Raw genomic sequence first — 6,000 nt, forward strand, 5'->3', positions numbered from 1 at the left:
AATCCTCCTATTGACTTCGGGTTTCCCCCCTACTCACCCAAACTATATGCTGAAGTGTGACTCATGTATCACTCTTCAAAACAGGCACAATATGGCCAGCACAGTTAAAATTATTCCCGTGAGTCATGTTCCGGCAGCTGAAACCACCACCATACTCCTACTTGGAGAGGAGATGCAAGTCACATGGAGTGTGGAGGTTGTCATTTCAGGACAGCCATAATTGTATGGGATACAGATCTTGAAGAGGTCCCACAATGGATAGTTGATGTATCCACAAATACTAAAGATCTGCTCCTGTGTAGAAGAAAAGGGCATGGCATCTAGGAAATATTTCCGCTCGCAGTCACTGGAGAGAATTCAGAGGAAGACAACTCACAGCTAAATGTGGGGCACACGTCTAGCAAATGCCAACAAGACTTGGCCTATCTCACAGTCTTGGTTCTCAAGATACAGAGAAGTGTGCCTCTCTGTGGATGCTCAAGTAGTTGTATGGAGACCCATTGCTGGTTGACTAAGCATTGAATGCACCATGCTTTCAAAGGGGATGGGGAGGCAAAGGACAGAATGTGCTATTGGACTGATAAATTGCATTTCAATGTTGGTTCTTAATGTTTTGATCTATTTTATCTAATTTGCTTTTATTACTCTGTAATTTACAATGGTGTTTTTAAATGTTGTAAACACCTCGAATTCCAGCTTGGGAGAAAGGTGGACTATAAATATATTGAATAGGCAAATAAATAAACCCGCTTCTGGAAGAAGAAGGAGGAAAACAGCTTTCATTTTTAATATGAAAGTTTCTAGCCCTTGAGCAAATTATAAGATTGAAATATGCCTTTCTGAAACAGTTCCAAAGTCTTGGGTCCTGGCCGTTCCACCTCATGCCCAGAAGGGGCTGGTGCCACCATGCTTTTGTCTTCTGGAAAGCAGCACTGCTGACATTTGCCACAACAGTGGGGAGGTCAGGGTGGAGTAGTCACACTGCGGTGGCACCAAATTGGCTCTGCTGGTGCATCCACTGTGCCTCACTGCCCCACCACTCTTAGCCAGACCACTTCTGACCAAAGGGCCCTGCCCTTGCCTCTTTCCACCTGGCTTGGGGCGAGGCTTGACAGGCTTCACAAGGACTGTGGCTGCTGCTTAGCACCGAGGACTCCTCTTTTAAATTGTTTTTAATTTTTACCTGTGTTGTTTTAAATGAGACTGTGGCGTTTGCCCACTCATTATGGAGATGTCGTACTGGGGAGAGAGAGAGAGAGAGGGTTAATAGGCTGACCAATAAGAAAGCCCAGGGGCGGAGCCTAACTGTGTTTAAGGCTCAACAGAGGGGTTTTGGCAGTTAGTTCGGATGGCTTCTTGTGGGAGGGAGGCATAGGAGTCAGGGTGAGTTAGAGGCAGGTGGTTGGACTCGATGGCCCTTGTGGTCTCTTCCAACTCTATGATTCTATGATTCTATGAGACAGAGGGGAGACAGAGAGACTGAATCGGATTACAGTGTTTCAAACTATTTAAAACTTGTTTGCGTTCACAATAAACTGGAATCTTTGTTAATACGTTACAACCTGACTGAGTCTGAATATATTACCGGGGAAACCTGGTAAGAGATAAGCCATGGTGGTACAGGGTCAATAGTCTGTGGAACAACCGGAGGCTCTGTGCGAATGCCACAGAGCCCATCTTGGCTATGAGCCCTGGAAGACCTGCACCCTGCCTTGCTGGCCTTTTCCCATCTGGCCTGGGAGAGTGGAGTGCTGACTGACTCCAGCTACAAAGCTGAGGCTGTTGAACAGATTCTTGGGCTGGAGTATTGTTCATGGGGGGGGGCTGAGAGAGCTTGTTGCTGTTACTGATATTCTTGTTGTATCTTTAGTTTTAGATCTTATGATTTATGTGGAAATTGTTTCCATTAGACTGTGTGCTTTTTGATGTGTTATTTATTGTTTATGACTTCTGTTATGTTTGTAATTATGTAAATCTTGCCATGTTGTAAGCCACCTTGAGCATAGTTTCAACTATGGAAAGGCGGCATACAAATAAAATGGTGATGGTGATGATGATGATGATGTCAGCTCAGATTCAGGGATGGTCCAAATATCTCTGAGGCAGGGCTATTCACTTCGGCTCTGTGCCTCTTCCAAGGCTTTTATGGAGTCCTACTCATTACCCATTGAAAATGTTTTTTAACAAGCCGGAGAAAGGTATAAAGTGCTCAAAAGGACAGTATGACCCCAAGAGGCTATTGAGTGGACAGTAACAGGTTTGTGAACATGAGTGTCCCAATCTAGCAAGGAATATCTGTAACTGAAAACAGGTGTCTCTATGCCCTGACAACCTGGAAGTGGGTGCACATCCAAACTTACCTTGGACTACTGCAATGCGCTCTACGTGGGGCTACCTTTGAAGGTGACTCGGAAACTACAACTAATCCAGAATGCGGCAGCTAGACTGGTGACTGGGGGCGGCCGCCGAGACCATATAACACCGGTCTTGAAAGACCTACATTGGCTCCCAGTACGTTTCCGAGCACAATTCAAAGTGTTGGTGCTGACCTTTAAAGCCCTAAACGGCCTCGGTCCAGTATACCTGAAGGAGCGTCTCCACCCCCATCGTTCTGCCCGGACACTGAGATCCAGCGCCGAGGGCCTTCTGGCGGTTCCCTCATTGCGAGAAGCAAAGCTACAGGGAACCAGGCAGAGGGCCTTCTCGGTAGTGGCGCCCGCCCTGTGGAACGCCCTCCCATCAGATGTCAAAGCAATAAACAACTACCTGACATTCAGAAGACATCTGAAGGCAGCCCTGTTCAGGGAAGTTTTTAACGTGTGATATTTTACTGTAGTTTTGGTTTTTATGGAAGCCGCCCAGAGTGGCTGGGGAGGCCCAGCCAGGTGGGCGGGGTATAAGTAATAAATTATTATTATTATTATTATTATTATTATTATTATTATGGTCAGGGGTCCCTTTACCTAAACATGCAGTTGCTTGAATATCATACCCCCACCCCTCACTTTGGAGAGCACTGCATCACTCTAGGTCAGGGTTTCTCAAACTTGGCTCTCCAGCTGTGTGGCTGGGTAGGCCCAGCCAGATGGGCGGGGTATAAATAAATTATTATTATTATTATTATTATTATTATTATTATTATAGGCTCCCTGAACTAGCTGGATGCCTCATTTGACACGGACAGAACTACAGATCCCCATTCAGAGACATTAGCTGGACATGACTAAAGCTGCATCAAGGCAGGCAGATATGGCCCTTGATTGGCAACAGGTCACATGCACCATCCATGGCTGCGCTGTCAAATTATCCATTAAAATATCTGTGCGTACAGGATTTCCTGTTATCAGTACAGTGTCAGAAAAGAGCTCACTGTGTTGGCGGGGTTCTCTCTCTCTCTCTCTCTCTTTCTCTCTTTCTCTCTCTCCTAGAGCAAGTAATAAGTAGCCTGTGTGCAACAGGCAAACTGAGAGCCAGTGTGCCTAACCTACTTCGCAGGGTTATGAGCATAAAATGGGCTTTTTAAAAGCTGGAACTCACTGAAATTCAGCTCCAGCACCTCTCAGGTGGGCATAATTGCTATATTAAGAGAACAAGGGTGAGTTCATAGTGAGTTCCGGCACCTCTTTTTCTAGAAAAATAGCATTGGGTGGAGATGGACTGGAGAACCAGGTATGGTACCATGGGATACGATTTAAAAAATACAGGTTGGGGTTTTGACTTAGACATACTTAAGATTAGTCCCACTGATTTCAATAGACCTATTTTGACTAAGTCTGGTTCAAATCCACGTACTTTGGAAAGCTGTTTGTTCACTGTGCATTTGGGCACCCTTCATGATAGTGTGGCAGGATTTTGCATTATGGCTTCTGAGATCAAGAATTTTTTTTTGCCTATCTCTAGATATGATGGGATGCCATTTTTAATCAAGTTGGTGGACTAAACCTTTCAAGATTGCACAGATTTTCACCACTGATTTCAAAACTGCTCTGTTTTTTGTTGAGTAATTCCTGGGCAATGCTGGGTATCCTCTTTTTCAGGGTTCTAAATTTATTTATAAACGGTGCCATAGTTTTGAAGGCGGCGGGTAGGTGATGCCTACACTGTTGTCAACAGAAGGATAAAATTCTGCAAGGACCTGCTGCTTTCTCCTAGGGGAGGGTTGGTTCCCCTTCTGGTTCCATCTGCTGGATAGTGTCTCGTGTATTTTAAGCAGCTCCTCTAGCTTTCACCTCTTCCATCTTGATTTCATTACTTCAAAATATTTAAATGCACAGAACTGCATTTTTTAAAAAATAAAATAAAATGCCTGTGTTACATCACTACTGCCATTACAGTGTAATAGATCTTCAAACGGAAGAGCTCTCTGTTCTGGGTTTTGATTAACTTCTCATTTGTCTAAAGAGTAAAAAAAAATCCTTGGTAGACGCAGTAAATCTCCTTCAAAGTGGTTGCAATTGCTGCTCCTCTATGTCCTCTTTTTTTGCATTCAATCCATCCATGCAGGTGTGAGGGTGCCCCCTCTTCCTCCTCCCTAAGGTTTGGCTTTTGTGACGCAGGTGGTAGCACTGAGGCACCCACACCTGCTTTATGTTTTGCAGCTGTACTCTGCAACATCTCAGCGACACAATATTAGTGCCGTGGTAGTAGATTTACACCGGACTGTCCTCACATCGCTCTATTTTAATAGTTGCTCTGCAATGTTTTTCCCAAGGTTGCCATGCTATTGCCATCTGGAGCAGCAGTCTTGTGCAACACACACACAACAACAACAACAACAACAACCCCAAAACAAACCCAGGCATTTGTGGAGCTAAACATTACAGGACCTCAGCGGGAAGTTATGGGACCAAGTGGAAATGAAGCAGTAGGTCTGTCCCAAAACTTTGGGAGGTTATCCACAGTGTTGGAAGCAGGGTCACATCTCACCACCCCAATACCATCATGAGTAAAAAAATTCATCACAAATGCACTTTAAGAAGGACAATTTGGGTGTCCAATTTTTCCAGGTCATGTCCTCAATTTCAGGGGTAAAATTTATGTTTGGGTGGATTTTTTGTCAAAATGTCTCTGGCTATACTTTCTGGATGAGACATAGACATACCGTATTTTTCGCTCTATAGGACGCACCCAACCATAGGACGCACCTTGTTTTAGAGGGGGAGAACAAGGAAAAAAATCTCCCCCTCTCTACTCAGCGCCCCTTCAGCAAAGTGGCAGGAGAAACGGAGACCCTTCCATTTCTCCTGCCACTTCGCTGAAGGGGCGCAGCGCAGAGAGGGGGAGAATTTTTTTCTTGTTCTCCCCCTCTAAAACAAGGTGCGTTCAAGGTGCGTTCACTCAAAGCCTCCAGAGCACAGCGGGAGTTCCCGCTGCGCTCTGGAGGCTTCAGTCAGCTACCTTGGAAGCCTGGAGAGCGAGAGGGGTCAGTGCGCACTGACCCCTCTCGCTCTCCAGGCTTCAGTGAAGGCAACCCGAAGCCTCTGGAGCGAGGTGGGAGTTCCCGTTGGGCTCCGGAGGCTTCGGGTTCCTTTCGACCTGCTCTTTGGGGCTGGCGGGGGGAAGCACTGCTTTGACCCACCACCAGCTGCAAAGAGCAGGTTGGGGAACAGCGCAAAGGCTGCGCGCAGCCTTGCCCTGCCCCCCGAGTTTGTGGGGCTGGCGGTGAGGGGAAGCACTGCTTTCCCTCACCGCCAGCCTCAAAGATCCCTGAAGCCTTTGGAGCACAGCGGGACCTCACGCTGGGCTCCGCAGGCTTCAGGTTCCTTTTGCTGAAACCAGGAGAGTTCCTTGGGCCTCCCCTAGAGCTGCCATATTTTGAAGAGCAAAAAAGTGGATGCTATGACGACTCTTATTTTTAATACCCCTACTATATTCTTAGGAGAGGCCCAAAGAAACTTTGCTCTAGCGATGGTAACTTGGCTTGTGCGGAGCTTGAATGTCAAGTAAAATAAGGCTTTAAAACCAGGGGGCTAGCCTTGAACAAGAGAGACTGGTAATAAC

Source organism: Podarcis erhardii (genome assembly GCF_964252035.2).
Source record: "Podarcis erhardii genome assembly, chromosome: 3".
Classification (NCBI taxonomy): domain Eukaryota; kingdom Metazoa; phylum Chordata; class Lepidosauria; order Squamata; family Lacertidae; genus Podarcis; species Podarcis erhardii.